This window comes from Macrobrachium rosenbergii, chromosome 50 (assembly GCF_040412425.1).
Source record: "Macrobrachium rosenbergii isolate ZJJX-2024 chromosome 50, ASM4041242v1, whole genome shotgun sequence".
NCBI classification, from domain to species: Eukaryota; Metazoa; Arthropoda; class Malacostraca; order Decapoda; family Palaemonidae; genus Macrobrachium; species Macrobrachium rosenbergii.
Window position 1 is genome coordinate 23,102,463 of NC_089790.1, and position 22,538 is coordinate 23,125,000.

Below are 22,538 nucleotides of genomic sequence, written 5' to 3' on the forward strand. Positions count from 1 at the left end.
AGTTTTCTGTACAGCCGCTACATCGTATAATAAAGGCCACTGAAAATAGATCTATCTTTCGGTTGTCTCGGTATAATGCTGTATGAGTCGCGGGCTGTGAAACTTTAACCACGGCCCGATGGTGGCCTATCCTATATCGTTGCCAGAAGCACGATTATGGCTAACTTTAGCCTTAAATAAAATACAAACTACTGAGGCTAGAGGGCTGCAATTTGGTAAGTTTGATGATTGGAGGGTAAATGATCAACATACCAAATTGCAGTCCTCTTGCCTCAGTAGTTTTTAATATCAGAGGGCGGACAGAAAAAAAGTGAGGACAGAAAAAAGTGCGGACGGACAAACAAAGTCGGCACAATAGTTTTCTTTTACAGAAAACTAAAAATTATATAATTTAGTCTGTAGATATTGGTCATATAATCAGTACATTTATTAGTGTCTTCCATAGGACAACGGAACGCAGCTCCTTTTCAAATATCGTCTTATTTAAAAATATTGTTATATTTGGTCTCAGATTCCTTCGCAGAGATTAAAATGGAAATTACTTACAATAAACCCAAACTGTAGAAATTATTTTTACTAACGTTATTTCGAGTCTTTTATTCATTGTAATTCTCGTAAAATTCATTATAAAATGAAGATGGTGTTTTGTGGAATCGCTATAATATTTAATTTCCTGATGTCGTTCATAATTCAATCATTTTTCACAATATTTTTGCTAGCGTTATATCCAGTCTTTTATTCATTGTAATCCTCGTAAAATTCATTGTAAAATGAAGGTGGTGTTTTGTGGAATCATCATGATATTTAATTTCTGACATCGTTCATAATTCAACCGTTTTTTACAATATTTTTATTAGCGTTATACCCAGTCTTTTATTCACTGTAATTCTCGTATAATTCATTATAAAATGAAAATGTTTTTTATGAAATCATGATAATATGTAATTTCCTGACGTCGTTCATAATTCAACTGTTTTTACAATTTAGTAATGAATTGCCTATCTTTTGATCAAATTTAAGTCAGGATGTCAAATCATGCAAAACGTTTCAGAATGACACACAGACACTGTCGTATGAATTATTTAATCGTTCGACCAAAGCAATATCCTTTGCCGTAAGCAGACTTTTAATTATTCCATGACTGACGATAATCTCGAACGCTCGTGTAACCTTCCATGTTAATTTCGATATAGATATATTTGTTGCGAACGAGGGTATTAAAATTTTCATCATTCCTAATACCTGACGTTTTTGCAAAGTGAATAGATTGAAAGAAAATTAATTTCTTGCAGGAAATCTATCTTATATATTAAATGCTAATACCCTTGCAGATTACAGGCACATTCTAATCTTTCTAAAAGCTTCGTATAAGTTCACACCAGGTTATTTGTTCAACAATCTATTTTACTGTTGAGCTCAGTTACTGGTTATGTTCACATATTTAAGTCCTTTTTGTTAATGTTTATAGGTATTAATGGTCATTACGCAAATTATACTTCATTTGGGTTGTTGTTATTATTATTATTATTATTATTATTATTATTATTATTATTATTATTATTATTATTATTATTGTTGTTGTTGTTGTTGTTGTTGTTGGTGTTAAGCAATTCAGTCTCGTGAAAAACAATCTGTGTAATAAAAATTATATATATTGTACATAGTAATATAGTTTACTATATAATTATGGATTTTTATTACACATTATTATTATTATTATTATTATTATTATTATTATTATTATTATTATTATTATTATTATTATTCGATGGTTACGATGTTGCAACCTCGCTGAGCGACGGGGACGGTTTTTGAGTGCCAGAAAAACGGTTGTTATAGAAAAGGTCAATCTGTCTGAAAGAAATTTGCACTGACCTGCAGTAAGGCGTTGATTTTCTTATTAGTCTCAAGGCAAATCTTTTCGAACGAGACAGAGAGACAAGTATTAAAAAAAAAATTCAAATTCTAGACACAGATTTGACATCTGGATCGTCATGGATCAGCGTGTCGTGACAAACGACAAGGAAAATGAATATTCAGGAAAGGATATTGAGAAAATGATTCCATCATTTGTGCTATTGACCAAAATTAATAACATCAGTGTTACTAGGAAGAGTGATGCAACATAGACTGCAAGGGATGAAAATTATATCAGGAAATAGTATCATGACATTTATCAATTACTCAAAGTCAGTTCGGTTCCTAATACCTTGACATTTTGCCAACTCTTGTGAGGGGTCACAGAACAAATTCGTCAGGATCAAGGCATTTTATATAATTTAGAGAAATATACAATTTTTTTTATCTAAATTCTGGCCTTAAAGGAAGTTCTATATTTATCAGTTCTTTCTTATTCTTTACGTAATTTGGCATAGGTCGATCGCAGAATTCATCTATGATGTATCAGACACGTCTTAAAGATAAGTGCACAGAGGCCTTCATAACACAAGTTATAATGAGCTCCGTGACAGGGCAGACAACAGCAAAGGCCATCAGCTTTAACAGAGTATTATGCATGTGTGTGCTTATGTTGTATTATAAGCATCACATGCTTCATATAATTTCTCCTTAACGTGCTCCGGCGGAAACTTATGATAGATGAGCTTCATTACAAAGACATATAGAAACACAGGTGCCGTCCGAGATGCTGCAATCGTAAGACAAATCGAGTCAGCGCTCTTGGACGAGGTAAAGGATGAGAGGAGACGGAACGTACCCCGTAGCCAGGATTTATAACACTGCCTTTCCTTCGAGGGAAATAACAGTGCATTGTGGAAATTTGTCTGTTTTCGATTCAATTAAATATACGATGACTTCTTGTGGTTTTAAGTACGATAACAGGTTGTTACATTTTGTTACTTTTTCGTAATTCTCTTCATGTTATCTTAGAAGAAGATTATTAGTAAAAGTAAACTCGAATATTTTCAGGCACCTTTTCTCTCATGAAGGCTACGGAGCTTTGTACGCAAAGGTCAGTAACCTGTTCGTATTTTTGCTTCTATGGAACTTTTATCTTTTCAGTTAAATGCCGAAGTTATACCAAGATTCGATTAACTTCCTAACACTAAATCAACTCAGTATTTAAAAGTACGTTTTATGAGAATAATAAAATTAGCAGGATATTCTAAAATCAGTTTTTGTTAGTAAACGATTGAAGACAATTGTTGTTATTCCTGTACTGTTCAGTCAGCAATGAAAAATAGTAACGCTTCCTGATGTGTGAATAGATGACATTAATACTCTTTGACGTAAATGGCTTGGTAACCTTGCTTATTTTGTTTTTGTCTTTATACGATATATAAATACACATATTATATGCATCCTTTGAGCGAAATCGAAACAAAATCTAACAAAGTTGCAGTTCAAAAAAAAGTAAATACTTAGTTTACTGAAAATCAAAACTGATACGTAATATACCTTTGATATCAAGTGACTTTTGCAGTTCGTATGTATTTATGTGAGAATAATTCACTCAGTTTTCTTATGAAAAAGTATAAAAACATAGAATATTAAAATATAAAAACTGTCCGTCATTAAAAATGACAATAATTGTAAATAGATTAGTAATAAAAAACCAAAAGAAAGTGTTCTAACATACTCATGAACATGGCGCTTCTACCCTCAAAGCCTTTGTCTTCGTTGCTATTCTCTCGTTATAATCATTTTATGAGCAGTTCCTCTTTCCTCTTCATCCCCAACCCCGAAATTCCCTGTTATTCCTGACCCGCCTTTTGTTTAGGGTACCTTAGCCTTCCCCTTTTTCTTCTTCTTCGCTTCCCCTTCCTTTCCATTAGGGTTTTATGACCGAGCCCATCCGTCACGAGTTGAATTGCCGGCTTTCAGAGATTAGGCAAACCGAAAGATTTCGTCCTTTGCACTCATATTTCCGAAGTTGTCAAGAGGAAAAACACTTTCTTTGCCAGTTCTCTGCGAAGCTTATTCAGAACCGTTGTGACCCTGACGGGATGTGTTTCGTAAAGTTTGAAGGAAGGAAGTCGTTCTTTACTTATTTGAATACTGTCTCGCTACATATCTAAAGCATTACCTTGAGAAAATACACGTTCGTGATTTGTTTAGAAATACTAATTTTCTCTAGTTCGTAACTTGCTTAGAAATATTATTTTGCTTATGTTCGCAATTTACCTAAAAATATTAATTTGCTTATTTTTCTAAAATTTCTGAAAATTTTACACTGCCAAAAATGAAAGACATTTTAGAAATATACCCGAGATAACAAAATATTAAATAATAAGGAATAGATAACGTAATCGGGGGTAGAAATATGATCTTTGAAACAGATTTCAAAAATAGATTTATGGAAATCTAAATCAATATTTACATTATTGTGACCATAAATTTTTAAGCATTTGTCCATATTTCATTTGCAGAAAGTTTTATGAAGAACACAAGCTGCATAAAGAATTCTTCCTCTTTCTCTTTCTCTTCATATGAATTAAAAATATCCCGAAATATGTACTTCATCATAAGAAAATGAAAAACCGTAATACAAAGGAAAATATTTCGGCATCATTTCGACGGAGTCGGAAAAATAATATTCCAAAAAAAGCGAGATTTTTTAAAAGCGGACTCTAAAATAAAGCTTGAGAGATTTTGCAAATGTTTCATTTATATCTATTTCGTATGATGTGCAACTACATATGAGATAAATGTACAAATTCAATTTCGCTTTTTAAGTAGGTCAATATGGCTACATTGTATTTCGTGCACGTACTTATGCAAATATCTGTGCAATATTATTATAATAATAATTCCATAGTTTCAGTGGACTTTTGTTATTATTGCTTACTTTATTCTTATTTGTTCTAATTTTGATCAGACTAATTAGTGTGTTTGTGAAATTCCACTGTAATCATTATTACCTTTGGAGAAAGAAATTCACAGTTATGTACAGTATATGTACATATATTTAAAGACAAATCTGTACAGATAGCTTTCGGGAATCGGACAGTTTCCCGACAGCTTTCTGTACAGATTTATCTTTAAATACATGTACATATAGATAACTGTGGATTTGTTTCTCCATTTCAAGAATCACGCTATTATGAGTATTTTTTATTATTATTATCATTATCACTGCTTTCTGGGGGTTTTCCGTGAATAGCTTTGGCACTTCAAAGACGAAGCTTTGATATTTGTACAACAGGACTATGATGAATAACAAGAGTTTTAAAGTGCTACGTATGCCAGGAACATTTATAATAAAAACATCCCAAATTGCATAAAAAATTGCTCTCTAGTCTACCAATATCGGCTAAATGAACTGTTTTGCAACTATTTATTGTTATGTAATTATATTCCCTGTGAACTTGTCTCAGGGGATTTGAATAAATTCCAGTGATCCATTAGATAATTATAAATATTTGAAGGGCAACACACACAATACAAATCTGTGTAAATGTTTAGTGAGACGGAAGGCTCAACGAAATGAGAGAGTGGAGTTAACACGGTTGCTTCATTAAGTTGACAATGTTTAAGAACTTTTATTCTTTTTAATATCTAGATTATGATAATTATTATCTTCGACAATTTTAATGTAAATGTAAATATATTTATGTGTATGTATGTATGTATATATATATATATATATATATATATATATATATATATATATATATATATATATATATATATATATATATATATATATATTTATATATACATATATATTTATGTGTGTGTATCTATATATATAAAAATATATATGTATACATATATATATATATATATATATATATATATATATATATATATATATATATATGTATGTATATATATATATATATATATATATTCCAGTTACATTCCAGGAAAGAATCTCCTCCTCGGCTACATTTTTGCTTTTGGAATTGCCGCTATTTGTCTCAGCTTATCTCGTAATGGTTCTGATAAAACTTTAATTATGTGACGTTTTACAAGCATTACGTTGGGAAGTATAGCAGCTTTAAATTAGAAAAATACGTCCAAAGTGCATCTCTTACAATTTTTACCTGGTACATCTCTTTCTCTCTCTCTCTCTCTCTCTCTCTCTCTCTCTCTCTCTCTCTCTCTCTCTCTCTCTCTCTCTCTCTCAGATATATATATATATATATATATATATATATATATATATATATATATATATATATATATATATATATATATATATATATATATATAAATTATCCTTATGTTTTCTTTAAATAAAATTAACGACACAGTGTCAGGAAATATAGTAATGTAATGCTCTGCAAGGCATTCCTGTGAAGAACTGAAATTATTCCTAATATTTCCCTGAAACTTGAATGTATTAATTTCCTTGTTCCATATTAAATATTAGACTTAATTCATTCCTTGGAATCCACCTAAATTCTTACACCATTTAATGAAGAAATTAGGGACACAAACAGCTCTATTACAAAGCTAATAGGATCATTTTCAAAGGGAATTTCTGAGAGCATATATACGAAGTCAAAAGGAGCAAACTGTCAAATAATACATTCCTTTTTCAACGCCAACCCTTGTGATGACGTCATTGTCCACCTTATCACGTTGCTCAAGATTCGCTTGAGTTTTATTATTGACTTAAAGAAGATACAACTTGCGTCAGTCTTTGAAGGAATGGAAAATAATTATATCTCTTTCCTGTCCTACGGCTCTTGCTCCTAAGGTTTCAATTTCTTTGCTGCAAAACAATAAAAGAAACGCAATCAGCATGAAGTCTAGAACCCTGAAATAGATAAAAATATCTCAGACTGAAAATGAATTAAAATCCAGCAATAGTTTTTTTTCCAGATACTGTCATGGACAGGCAGACAGACATATATTAAACGAAGAGACAATGAGAACAATTAGCCTTCTGACAACGCTTTCTGTTTTAATGCAATTATATATATTAGGCACATATTTATATATATGATAGGAGGCAGTAAAGTAAAAATCAATATTGAGAACATACTACATAAAAACATGGTTATTAATTTAGTTTCCTAAAAATCTGTTACAATTTTATCCAGCTCCCCATCTCTAGTGCATAAGCAAATTCCCCTCATCAAACCCTCAAAGTATCTTACCTATAGATTTATGACTTTTTAATGGACGAGAGATGATGGAAGGATTCCCTTTGCTCCATGTAATTTGCAGTGGACTTTGCTTTCATATCATAATGAAGTAATCAATGCAGGGAAAAGCCAGGTAATCTTATCAGCGAGGAGAGAGAAACTTAAGTTATGTCTTCCTTAACTCAACATTTTGTGTATTTTAGGTTCTTACTTGTTTATATAAGCAAAGGAAGAGACGGGATTCTTATTATGTCTAGCACATTCGTGTTATGAGTATATGTGTATATGTATATATATATATATATATATATATATATATATATATATATATATATATATATAATATACAGGGTGTTTCGAAATTAGAGCCCCTCCCCTCTACAGCATAAACTAAAATTGATATGAACAAAAACAAAAGTAATTCAGAACAGGTATTTATTTAAGTTTCTCTCTGAGTATTTAATATTTTGTGTGGCCTCCATCTGCCTGTCCCACAGCCTGCATTCTTTTGACTCCTGAGAAAGGACTTCAGGCCTTCCAAGATTATCACTCTTTTCGTGATGACAGTCATACGGATTTTTGTTCCAGTTTCTTTTAACAAAGGATTCATCTCTTTTAATGTATTTAGCTATCCAGGAATGTGAAATGAAGGATGCGCCAGCATCCCTGGCCTCTCTGAAGGTTATAGCCCAGATTCGGTCAATCCATCTAATTTCCTCCGAGTCGTTAGCCATGGCTGTATCTAACTCCGCCACTCAGTCTGAAACTTAAAATAATATACTTGGATATAGGCTATAGCAGAAAACTTCATAACGTTCCACTTGTTCTTTGGAGGGGGCTCTAATTTTGAAACACCTGGTATATATATATATATATATATATATATATATATATATATATATATATATATATATATATATATCGGAGCCCATAAAAACGCCAAAAGGTTGAAAGTTATTGCTATATTTCAGAGACCAAACTTTCTCCCTCTACTGGCAAGTATATGAATGAAGTAAGGAATCCAGGCAGGCGGTATTTATACCAAGAAATCCAGAGGTCACCCGTTACGTCACTCCAGTTGATAGCTTCTTAATGTTCTTAATCGCTGGATGGAGGAAGATTTTATCTATAATATCTGAGTCCCATGATCCTTTTGATAGAATCACCATATTTCTTTGTTTAATCAGGCCTGATTCCACCATCTGGCTTTCTGTTTTGACAGAAAATATTTCATAGTCATATATATATAATCATGAAGCTACAAATGTCGCTTAATTTCAAATTCACGCTACCTCGGGAATATCCCCGATGGGGAATTATCACCGAAGGGGAATTTATAAGTGGTAAATGGATTGGTACTGCCGGGTCTCGATCCCTCGACACAGATACTTGTCCAGCGACTCCATTCGACAGTCTAAGCCACTGAGCCATCAAGAGAGGTATAAATTAATGCTGAGTCTGCTGTACTTGTTTACCCATCGAGAGCGGGGAAATTATACTTAGCTTCGGCATTAACCCACCTCCACCATGATAGTTCATTGGTACGTTTGGAACATGCAGCTCTATTTATGAAATTTTTTATCACACAGTGATTTATATACAATCATGAAGCTACAAATGTCGCTTAATATCAAATTCACGCTACTTCGCGAATATCCCAGATGGGGAATCATCACCGAAGGGGAATTTATAAGTGATAAATGGATTGGTACTGCCGGGTCTCAATCCCTCGACACAGATATTTATCCAGTGAATCCAGTCGACGGTCTACCCACTGAGCCATCAAGAGAGGTATAAATTAATGCCAAGTCTGCTGTACTTGTTTACCCGTTGAGAGCAGGAAAATTATACTTAGCTTAGGCATTAACCCACCTCCACCATGATAGTTCATTGGTACGTTTGGAACATGCAGCTCTTATTATGAAATATTTTATCACACCGTGATTTATATACAATCATGAAGCTACAAATGTTGCTTAATATCAAATTCACGCTACCTCGGAAATATCCTCGATGGGTAATTATCATGGTGGTGGGCTAATGCCGAAGCTAAGTGTAATTTCCCCGCTCTCGACGGGTAAACAAGTACAGCACTCTCAGCATTAATTTATACCTCTCTTCATGGCTCAGTGGGTAGACCGTCGACTGGAGTCGCTGGATAAGTATCTGTGTCGAGGGAGCGAGACCCGACGGTACCAATCCATTTATCACTTATAAATTCCCCTTCAGTGATAATTCTCCAAAGGGGATATTCCCGAGGTAGCGTGAATTTGATATTAAGCGACATTTGTAGCTTCATGATTGTATATCAATCACGGTGTGATAAAAATTTCGTATATATATATATATATATATATATATATATATATATATATATATATATATATATATATATATATATATATATATATATATATATATATATATATATATATATATATATATATATGTGTGTGTGTGTGTGTGTATGTAATATATGTGTATATATATACACATATATGAATATATTTTCTTCAAAACACCCAAGAACTGTACTAGCTAGCTCTTGTTCATCTGAAATATTAACACTTGCAACGAAAGCAGATATGTTGTCCCACGCGAACACACCAGGGAACTAGAAAAAGAACTAACACGTACCCTTCTAGTATACATAGAAACTACGTCAACCATGGCGGAAATTTCTTAGAAAAGGAAACTGTAAATACGATGTTCTAGTGACCTATATTGACGTAAGTCGCTGGGGTCAGCGTCATATCATATTCCAATATAATCAGTGATTTTATATATTTATAGTAACTGAAACGGATATTTATTTGACTGCCAGTAAAATAAAATTTCCAATATTAAAGATGGACAGTCTTCAAGTATGTCTTCAGCATAACATTATGAAGTAAATTCTCATTTTTATTTAATTCGTTGTTATTTTTTTTTGTGTTGTTTGAGTGAAAATATCAGAATATGTTCCTATGTAATTTCCAGCCTCGTCCAATGTAATAAAGTTATTATTTCTTGAAGAATATATATTTTTACTCACCGAAGCGAGGATATCAATTAATTTAAAATAATTTAAGGGATTTCTCAGTTATTACTCATATAAGCAAGGTATACTAAATAAATTATTGTGAATCAGTTTCACTTTCGTACAGTAAATTTATAAGATCATGCTCGTCATTTCTTATCTTCTGGGAGATGAAACGTTCTGGTGGTTTTAATGGCGCCATAAAATGAAGTTTTATGCCTCTCAAGCATGAAAGTAAGAACATCATTATCTTTTATTACTTTTCACTACCTCAGATCAATATTGCCATTAGCCTCAAATATTGTTTTTAGATCATTTTAATTTCAACATTTGAATATTCGGCTCAAGATTTTTAACGCTTCCAGTGAGAGATTAAGCAAATGTATAACAGTCTCTCTGCAGACAGCCACGCATCCCTATATTCTGACTTACGTTAACATGGTTTTTTTAAACTTGAAAATCATTCATATTTATGAACACATATTAAGAAAGAAACAGCGGGTTTAGAACAAAGAAACTCAGAGACACCCAGCCTAGTAATGTCATAAAAAATAAAGTACCCTTTGAAGATATATAGCCTTTGCACGTTTTAGACGTCAGTGCATAATTCACGGAAATATACATGATGTAAAAAGAATAATTTTGGCTTCAAGATTGAAAACTAGGCGTGACCTTCGTGTACCTTATGTTGAACAGGTCATTCTAAGTATATTATTGTATATTTAGAAATGAAGGAAGTACACATTCGTTCTCTAAGGAAAGGTTACTGTATTTGATCTTTTCTTGCACTTGACAACTGTTAGTTACTTTAACTAAAAATGGCATTGCTGACCAGTAAGGGATGTCCCTTATGAAGTGTGAGCAGAATCTAACGAATCGGCGCAGCTTGAAGATAATTATTTCATTGCATCGACAAGAGGATAAACTCTATTCAGAGTTTAAAATTAAATAATGTGCCAGTACTTTCAACTTATTTTACTGGAATCTATCCAGTGTTTAAACTTAAATAATGTGCCCTTATTTTCAGCTTATTTTACTGAAATCTATTCAGTGTTTAAACTTAAATAATGTGCCCGTGCTTTCAGCTTATTTAACGGATATCTGTTCATTGTTTAAGCTTAAATAAAGTGCCAGTACTTTCAGCTTATTCAACTGGAATCTATTCAGTGTTTAAACTTAAATAATGTGCCAATACTTTCAGCTTATTCAGCTGAAATCTATTCAGTGTTTAAACTTGAATAATGTGCCAATACTTTCAGCTTATTCAGCTGAAATCTATTCAGTGTTTAAACTTAAATAATGTGCCAATACTTTCAGTTTATTCAGCTGAAATCTATTCAGTGTTTAAACTTAAATAATGTGCCAGTACTTTCAACTTATTTAACTAAAGTTTATTCAGTGTTTAAACTTAAATAATGTACCAGTACTTTCAGCTTATTCAAATGAAATCTATTCAGTGTTTAAACTGAAATAATGTGCCAGTACTCACAGTTTATTTAACTATTAAGAAAAAAACGCCATTTAAAAAAATGCAAAACACCAAACATTTAAGAAAAAATTTACAACAAAAACTGCAGCACTCTGCCCGGGTAACTTTTCGTTTTGCTGCATTCGTTAGGCTGTGATGCACGTTGAATCGTTCCTGAATTCATTCCGTATTCTGAAAGTTCCTAACGCCACACGATCATAAATCAAGGTGATGGATGCATTATGACAAGAGCGAAGAAATAACTTGAAGGTGATTAAAACTTTCAGGCAGGTCGCGGGGAGAAAGAGAGAGAAAGAGAGAGAGAGAAAAAAGTACTGCGGCTTTTGGCAAATGACGAAAAATTGTTGAATTATGGATTACCTCAAATTTTTTCGAATTATTCATGAAATAAAGATTTTTCTTATATACATATATATATATATATATATATATATATATATATATATATATATATATATATATATATATAGGTATTTATACAAATGTGTATACACTTAAGAGCAGCAACAGGCATGCTCACACTGACATACATGTATACATACATATATGTATATATATATATATATATATATATATATATATATATATATATATATATATATATATATATATATATATATATATATATATATATATATATATATATATATATATATATATATATATATATATATATATATAGGGAGAGAGAGAGAGAGAGAGAGAGAGAGAGAAATAAAGGTTATATTTCATATATTTCAGGTGGAGACAACAGACAACGGATTGAGAGATACAAAGGAAATATATTTACAGAAGGATACAGGTCGATAAAGTTGAAGATTCTTGCAGAGAGTGCTTGTCACACGTCTAAATTAGGTGAGGTTAATCCCAGGATTATCTCTCGCACTCTCCTTTAATGGTTCTTTTAAAATATATTTCGTCGAAGACATGTGAATTCCACGAAACCTGATGATGTTGAAGCGGATTCTGTCATTTGGTTTTTGAACCTACAGCTGTGTTAAAATCAGTGAGTGACAGACACCAGTTCGATATGGTTCAGATGATTCATTTGTGTGAAGCTGTCTAAATTTTGATATCCGTACTTAACTGAATGTTTGTTCTCTATCAATATCTGTGATAGGGATTTGCCTTATCCTATATAAAATTTACCACAGTCAAGACGTGGCTGGAGATTTTCTAAAAACTGGTGTCTTTTGTTTTACTTTTTGTTAAATATTTACTTCCACTTTATTTATAGTATTCGGATAGTTCAAAAGAACTGGCACGTTCTAGAGGTTAGCTTGACATTTTCATGCTGTTCAGATAAAGGGTTTGATTTTGTTACCGTACCTGTAGGATTACCTTTTGGGACACGATAGATGATTCTGTTGAATCTGCAGAAAGCTGTCTTAATCACATTGTCCGGGTACTTTAGATAAGACGCTTTTTGTGATTCAGTTTAAATTCTTTGTCTAAATATTCTGAAAATCACATCTCGAGTACTTGTGAAAATAAATTGCAGAATTAACACAAAAATGTCAAAACCAATTCAAACTTTTCTAGGTGCCTTTTCTGATCGTGATTCTATTTAGTACAATTCCTATGCTCTGAATCTTTAAAATGTAGTCACGAAAGCATACGATGCATGCTAATTCCATGCACAAATTATATTTGCTCATTTCCAAGCATCGTGCTCACACATACCAATATACTTACCCTCACATACATACATATATACATACATACATACATGCACGTCCACAAAGATACATTTCTCTCTTCCATGGACCAGCAGTAGAATCTGTCTGTTGACTCTGCAATTCTCATAGTTTGTAACCCATATCACACCCAATGCACACCCTATGCATAACTATGATACAACCCTCTTGAAAGCTTTTGTGTCCTCAGGACATGTTTGGTATTCCCCTGTTATTTTTTTTCTTTTTTTTTTAGGTTCGTTCGTGGTAGGCCTGCAACTGTTGGAGTTTGGGGTATGGAATGCAGCTTTAGGGGAACCATTCTTGCAAAAGCGCAAAGCTCATTACGGTTTTCAGCCAATTCTAACAGTAAGTCTGACCATACATTTTTACTACTTGAAACATAAAAGCTCATTACAGTTTTCAACCAATTTTCTTACCAGTAACTCTGACCATACGTTTTTTATATCTTGATATATAATTATGTCTTCCTTATAATTTATTCAATTAAAGACACTAATAAAAAGTTCGATAAGGTTGTAAAAGTGCTGGAGTAATCATTTCATTAACACAGCGGTGAGGTCGGAAAGAATTATTTCTCCTTCACCAAGAAACAATTCTCACGAGAAATTTCCTCTCCAGAATCTTTAACGAGATTTTTTTTCTGCACGGGAGTTGAAAATATATATATTTCTCATGGGGTTGTTCTTTCAGCGATTTCATCTCTTTCGGCAGGTTTCTTTTTCAGTGTAATTCTTTCGCATAGTTCACTTGATCTATTTATAAGTTCTAAGTAATGATCGTGTATTTGCATTTTTGTTTCACTTTATCAGATGCCAACACATAATCATGTGTGTGTGTGTGTGTGTGAGAAAGAGAGAGAGAGAGAGAGAGAGAGAGAGAGAGAGAGAGAGAGAGGGGGTGGGGGGAGAGAGATCGTGTTTTGCAGCTGTCTTTGATAGAGGTTGTTAGTGTCTCATAGTTTATCTTACCAATTATTAGGATACTTTTTAAACTTGATTGGTCGCTCTGAATGACAAACTGAAATTAGAAAAAAAAGATTGACACTTGTCGATCAGAAAAAAAAGTGGAAATCAAGCAAGAGGATCCTTGATTTTTTTTTTGGAAGGGTTGTTAAAAAATTATGCTGGTCACCGAATGACAACATATATACAATAGCAAAGCTTAATGACAAACTGAAGTAAAAATAAAAAAAGACACCTGTAGCGCTTAAAAAATGTGGATTTCAAACAATGGGATTTTTTTTTTTTTTAGACAGAAATTATGTTATCGGTGTAAGATTCGTTGAAGAAAAAAGCTCAGCAGGGAATACGGGGCAGTAAAGGGAGCTTGAAGAAGAGGGGATGCATTACGGATAATGAAGAAAACGGGCGATTGGGTCGGGAAGGAAAAGAGAGATGAAAGACAAATGAGGCCCATTACGCGGGTCAGTCTCTCGGCCAACCACTTCATGGAGCGCTTCCTTTTCCTTCCTTTTCTCTGATCTTTTTCTTTTTATTTTAATTCTCGTTGAATGAAAAACAGCAAAAATTTCATTAGAAGTAAGTAGATTTCGAGAAAAATGTTTTTATGTTAATAAAACAATACTTTTGTTGTTACCTTGTTCTGAAGTGCCTCTAAGTTTTCTGATAGCATTAACTTCAGTGTCAATTATCGATGAAGTATTTTCACTTTGTTAGTGCCATATAAGTTTCATCTGGGAAGCTTTTATTATGATTTTTTTTATTAGGAAACCTACTCAAAATAGACAGTTTTATTTTTAAAAACTAAAAAGGATGGAAAAATAAACTGAAGAAACAGAACTAAAAATTATTTAATGTCTACACTCACAGACACAATGCAGATTACGTAACTGTTTTCTACTAGTTTCTTTAGTGTTAAAGCAGATGGAATGGGAAGAAAATATCGAAATGTAATCCACTAGGCAGTGGTTTAGTCTGCTGGGGATAAGGCGAATTTCTAGGAAGACAAATGCTCTATTGATTGGCTGACCTCGTTCCATGTTACTGATCCATTATTCACTCCCTATTGGAATCACTTGACCTAATGATTCTGGGTACGTGAAAATCCTCAGGGTTACTACTGACTATTTGACATTTTGCTTTATCTGCTTGATAAATCAACTTCTTCTATTGTGGCCAGAACGTAAGACATCGTTTGTATTGTTTTCCATATCGAATCAGAAGTTATTGTTGATAAGTCATATTTTCGAAGTCAGATCTTTATCAATTTCGGTAAATTCTTTTTAAAATGTGATTAGATTCTCTTCGAAAAATATCATGCTCGACTGTTATTATTATTATTATTATTATTATTATTATTATTATTATTATTATTATTATTATTATTATTATTATTATTATTATTATGTTAAAGGTAATGAATAGCAACTACTGTACACACTGTAACAAAAGACAAAAGAAAATGGGTTTTTATCAGCATCATCATTATTATTATTATTATTATTATTATTATTATTATTATTATTATTATTATTATTATTTTGAACATGAAGACCGACAAAAACTGAAACAAATCATAGTATCGAAAATTAGCGTGAATACGTAAAAAATGAAATTGTTAACCATGAGAACTTTGAGCCCAGTGTAACGTCAATAAAACAGTGAAATTAAAAGTTAGTAGATATTTAGTGTTTGATACATAAATACTCGAAAATTTGCACGGGTATTATTCATGCGCACGATAAAACGTATGTGTTGATAAGTCACCTGATCTTAGTTTTTTTTATGTGCAGTGAACGATAATATATGTACTGATAGAAAGATACGAAAGTACGTTGCGTGTAAACACCGAAGCCCCCTAACGGAGAATTTAACTAAAACTTTTTCATATTTCATAACCATTATATATACCTGGGATATATATAATGCCTAAATTATCGAAATTAGCTTAAATTGAATGTTATTGTAAAAAAGAATGGCCGCATTCTGTTGCCCCACCCGTTGTGAAGTTGGTTGCAGATGGACCAATAATTGCCATTAACCATTAATGGAATTAAAACCGATGTTTTTTTTATGAGCTGAATAGTAATAATTGGCTCGTGAAAGGACTGTCATTTGCAATCATATTCAGCAACTTTGTAATAAAAAGATATTTTTTCCGCCTAGTCTTTTAATCATCTTATTTCTATCAAAGCAAAATGATATAGACATGGTGCAGACACAAAACTGCCATAATTTCGCTACCTACGTCAACAACATTACGAGATCGTAATGTGTTCCTCTGTATAAGAGAGAGAGAGAGAGAGAGAGAGAGAGAGAGAGAGAGAGAGAGAGAGAGAGAGAGAGAGAGAGAGAGATAAGCGAGCATTAAGGAAACGGACGAAGATCTGTGCTGCAAGTTTTATTATTATTATTATTATTATTATTATTATTATTATTATTATTATTATTATTATTATTATTATTATTATTGTTGTTGTTATTGTTGTTGTTGTTGTTGTTTTCTTTTGTTATTTTTTAGTATGGCTGCGCTTTCATTTACAAAAGTCAAGTAATCTATTCAATTACAAAGCAAGTTTCAAAGACCAAAGGGATGTTCAGTTAAAATGAGAGAAGAGAAAGCAAAAAAAAAAAAAAAATGGCGTAATATACACTCACAACAAAATTTATGTCCCATAGTTTTGCAGTATAAATTCGCAGTAAAACAAGTTTCCTCAGCAGAATAGGTATATGATACTCTGCAGAACCAGTACTAAATTCTCATATCGAAGGGGCAGGCAAAAAAAGCTAATGTAATGATTTATATGTACGAATGGCAAACCGTATATCACATGATGATATACTTGGAAATATTTCTGTTGCCTCTGACATTCAATTAAAACTATTTCAACAGTGATGAAACGAAAGATTTGAATCATACGTTACTAGTGCTGTCCTCTCCGCTAATATAGAAACCCTTATCACCTATATGATTATATCTAGAAGCCGCAATGACATATTCTTTATGTGCCATGAATGCTTATAGCAAATAATCCGAATCATTTAGAGGAAAGTTACATAATATCATGAATCCTGGACTGATACGCGATACAAGATATGCTAATCAGTGGGGTCCCAATTAATACTAGTAATCAAAACATTTTTTCTGTCTCTAATCATTCCTAGGAATGTAATTTGATATCACTGCATGTTACGTTGTGTTTTCTACTAATCATAATACTTCCTCATTAGAGAGGGAATTGGCCGTTACGCAAAACGTTCATTAAAACTGTTATTCTGCTTTAACAGGCTCGTATTAGGTGACGCCATTAGCAAAGGTTTCATAGTCGCTGAACTATTAATTCAGTCTTTTTATATATTTTGTTTTTTTTTCCTAGCTAAGTAACGTTAGAAAACCTGACGGGTGGAGCTTAGTGCAGTTTCAAATAAAAATTAAATGTTCTCTAATCAAAAAGTGATAAACATCTGACCCGACCCTTGTCTCTTTGATTCCGGGACACACGTAGATAAACAGACACATACCTATCTCTCTCTCTCTCTCTCTCTCTCTCTCTCTCTCTCTCTCTCTCTCTCTCTATATATATATATATATATATATATATATATATATATACATACATATATATATATATATATATATATATATATATATATATATATATACATATATATGTATATATATATATATATACATTACATATACATATATATATATATATATATATATATATATATATATATATATATATATATATATTACATATACAGAGCATATATATATATATATATATATATATATATATATATATATATTGCATATATGTGTGTTAAAACTGTGAGAAAAGAGTATACTTTTGATGAATAGTTATAAACAAAATATAGATAGATCATAAAATTGAACTATCTACATTCAATTCAACATGGACGCCAGAAACCAGAAGAGAAGCAGAAATTAGTGAAATAAAAATCTAGGACTTTTCCTTGCAATTCCCTGAACAAGTTAGCTCTCTGATTAGCCAAGCCTACACACCTCTGGAAAAATAGTGAAAATAACACAAAAAGGACAGTGCATTCCAGTTCTGCAGCAATGGAACCCACTGCACAAGATTGCAGTTTTTCATGCTGCGCAAAGGCTGTGGCCCAAGTGAAGTTATTGCTGGATGACCCCTTTCCAACTCAAAGAAACTATGTGAAATTTGAATTAACCACAGAACATGGCAGCGCGCAAGGTCACCTCAGTCAAGCAGAACAAATCGAAAGGAAGGGGTGATGAATCTCCTCATTTATCTAAAGATAACTTGGATTAGATAACAAGGAAAACATTCTCATTGCAAAAACAGCATGTAAAATAGAATATCAGTTTTAACAGGATTCAGTGAAAAATATATTAATATGGTTGAAACTATCATTATTATTTGGATCGTAAGGTTACCAAAGGTGTTTTTGTTTCATAATAATAATAATGATAATAATAATAATAATAATAATAATAATAATAATAATAATAATTATTATTATTATTATTATTATTATTATTATTATTATTATTATTATTATTATTATTATTATTATTTTCAATGCGAAATACCGCAAGAAATACGTAAATATACGTGGAATGGAATTTAGAGAAAAATACAAACTAAAATGATAATATAAAATTGTAATGTTTGCTGATAATATGGGCAACACATTATCCACATAATCTGCACTCATTATTATTATTATTATTATTATTATTATTATTATTATTATTATAGTATACATTTCTTCAATACGAAATACCTCCAGGAAACTTGTAAATATCCTTGGATTTAGAGATCAAAACAAATTAAAAACGATAATTCACACAATCCCAAGCACCAAAAAGTACCAAAAGTGATCCTTACTCACCTGACGACCTAATTTATGAACGTCACATCAAGGATCACATATTCATTTACCATTGGCCTCCAAATAATATTAGCGTTTACGAAACGACCTACACGGGTAAAATGATAACGGATAAAATGATAACCGCTTCATGTTAGCGTTAATCACTTTAATCGGGAGAGCTCCGTAGTAATTGCACGGTACATCACCGGAGGAGCATTTTCATAAAGCATTTTCATAAAGCATTTTCACAAAGCATTTTCATAGAGGATGATAAAAAGCAACGCGTCGTTTGCCCTGTCAATATGAAATGGTAATTGCATTTCTGATTGCTGCTGCGAGTTTCCGAGATAACAAAAAAAAAAAAAAATGGGAAGATAACGACATTAATGTTGATAATGCCAGGACTAAATATTGATAATAGAATTGGGCCGATCGATGAATTAGGTTTTCAATGGGAATGTGATTTGTTTACTTTAGGAATTAGGTAGAATTATATGGAAAAAAAATTAAGAAGATAACATTAATGTTGATGATGCAAAGGCTAAATATTGATGATAAAATTGGGCTGATCTATGAATTAGGTTTTCAATGACAATATGATTGGTTTATTTTAGTAATTAGGTAGAATTAGATGAAAAAATTTTAAGAAAATAACATTAATGTTGATAATGCCAGGGCTAAATATTGATGATATAATTGGGCGGGTCGATGAATTTGGTGCAAACTGGAAATAAGTTTGGTTTGTTTTGGGAATTAGATAGCAACAGTTGTTTGAATCATACAATTTGATTTTGGTAAATTCAAGCCATATTTTCTAGGCCTTTTGTTTTTTGTAAGTTTCTTCAACGACTCAATGAGAATATAATAAATTTAAGGCATATTTGCTAGGGTTTTTTTTATTTTATATAATAAATTCAAGGCATATTTGCAAAGGTTTATCTATTTGTTTCTTAACAAGAATAACGCCACAGGAGATACAAAAGGCGTAAGAGAAGAAAACCTTTGCCTGGCGCGACGAAATGAAATATATATCATGTACTCGCAAGAGCCTGGGAGTCAAAGCAAGAGAGTAAACACTGAAGAAGGCTCCAGACTGACTCGTCTCGCACTCACGTCGTTTGTGTCTAAGAAGATAAAAATAAATCTCTTTCGCCCTGGCATACCTGAATGAGTTGTTCTTAATCTCTCTCTCTCTCTCTCTCTCTCTCTCTCTCTCTCTCTCTCTCTCTCGGTGTGAAGTGTGGTTATACAGCCGTGAAATTTTAAACAAAAGAAGACTTACGCTTTATTTTGCCTTCGTTTGTTTGTTTGTTTGTGGTGTGACTTTCGGGAAAAGAGAGTGGGTTGCCAACGCGGACGAAGACTCGTCAGAAATGAAACACGCCTCCCGCGCGAATAAGCAAAATGGTTTTGATTTAGCTTTCCAAACCGTTCAGATCCTTATTTTCATAAGGGATTACCGCCAGACAGATGTTTCACGAATAGTTCACAGGAAAAATTCAGCTGCTCGTCTTAGAAATATATCAGCTCTGATGGCGTCATGCGTCACCGACCTTGATCTGAAATCAAATACATTATTTTTCAGCAAAGCAAATTACAAGCTAAATACTGTATATACTAAATTGGAGTCACATGAAATTCATCCTCTTACGAGAGTAATATGACAGCTCGAGAAATTTGTAGCTTCCTTCGTAGGAAATAAAGGTAACTTGTTGATAAAAAAAAAAAAAACAGCACGGGAAGGCATATTGAGCATTGATTAATAAAGATATATATATATATATATATATATATATATATATATATGTATATATATATACATATACAGTATATATATATATATATATATATATATATATATATATATATATATATTATATATATACATATATATGTGCGTGTGTGTATGTGAGTGCCTGTATGTACCCATGTTCGTGTATATTCTTGAGAAAATAATACGATGATTACCAAAACTAAGAAAATTATAATTTTTGAACATTCTATTTATTCACCTAACAAATATCATTTCACTGATTGTCGTCTATCAGTGTAGAGTCATAATCGAGAATTAATGAATGCGTATAACAAATTTTAATAACACATTTGAATAGAAACGAATCAACCCTTTATCCCATCAAGCTCATTGAACGATAATGCCCAAATCCTTGAAAGCCTAGAATATATGCTTTTATAAACCTCGGAAAAATCTAAATCCTGGGTGTCTCGGCGACCATACAGAGTAATTAATGGACATCTACAAGAGCGAAGGTTGGGGACATCTCAGATGACAAATGGCCGAGGGGAAGGCTCAGGTATTACACTGAGGAAGGAACCTTCGATTTTTGTATAGTGGAAACGCATAAATCTCCTCCCATCTCGTATAACTTCCACCCTTTGAATGCTGCCTGTTATGTGGTAATGTACAGCCCACGCCACCAGCGACGTCTTTTCATTTAACGAGATGCGTTCCTCCGTGGTTGTCCGTATTCTTACTGAGGAAGATCGGACCTCAGATATTCTTCGGTATTTCGAATACCAATAGCCAAAAAGGAAGACAAAATTTAAAGTATGAAGGACAAGAGAATAATAAGTGCAGAAAAATCACAGCATTAATAAGACCGCCGTCTCCATCACACAAGACTCACCTTCAACAACAATAAAAGCAACGTCAAGAAACAACAATAAAAATGGATTAACAATAAAGTCACTGTAAACAATTTTAACAAATATAAGTTTGGTAGCAGAAACTTGTGCAATGTTAATCTCAAAAACACAAATCTAGGGAAGTTGATTAATATTTCACAACAATATATTTTTACCTATCACCCACATCACTTATGAATGTCATATTCTGTTGGGCGTTCTTGCGTTTTGCAAAGTTTTAGTTATAAATGTCAAAATCCTTTCACCAATTCTTCCCAAAGTAGTAACAATAACTTTACTTTGCTATACGTTTAAATGAGCGTGGCGAAAGCACGGTCTTGCAAGCAGAACCAACACAAACCAGATGATTTACTGTCCACAGAGACAATCAGTCTTGAAAGACAATGAAAAATGTCCACCTGTTTCTTGACCTATTTACTTGCTTAAATATTAAAGAGTCTATTGTTTGATATCATCCCCGAAGAAACACCAAATTTACCAGTTTCGGAGACCCAACAAGAAGTAAGACAAACGACGTTCCCAGAGAATTGCTAAGAGACTATTGAGCAGTTCTAGAGTTACCTGAAAGAATAACAAGCTGTTTTTTCATTTTTCAAAGATGTTGTCCTAAATTTATTATTATTTCGTTGTTTATTCAGGCTGAAGAGGCCAACTGATCAAATTGGCGAAAGCTTCCTGTATACAGCAATATACTGCATGCATACTACTGCGGACTTTATTTTTCCAATAGTCTCTTATTGATCCGCGCAGAGTTTAATAAAGTATTTTAGTCAACCC

At 32.4% G+C, this 22,538-nt stretch overlaps 1 long non-coding RNA gene across 1 annotated transcript in view; it reads left to right on the forward strand.

The window, feature by feature from the left end:
* The window catches only part of LOC136832750 (uncharacterized), a 587,618-nt gene that overhangs the window by 159,494 nt on the left and 405,586 nt on the right, over nt 1-22,538 (forward strand). Inside the window, exons 2-3 of the long non-coding RNA XR_010851306.1 lie at nt 12,308-12,421; nt 13,499-13,611. This is a non-coding gene — a long non-coding RNA (uncharacterized lncRNA). The remainder of the gene's footprint in view (nt 1-12,307; nt 12,422-13,498; nt 13,612-22,538) is intronic.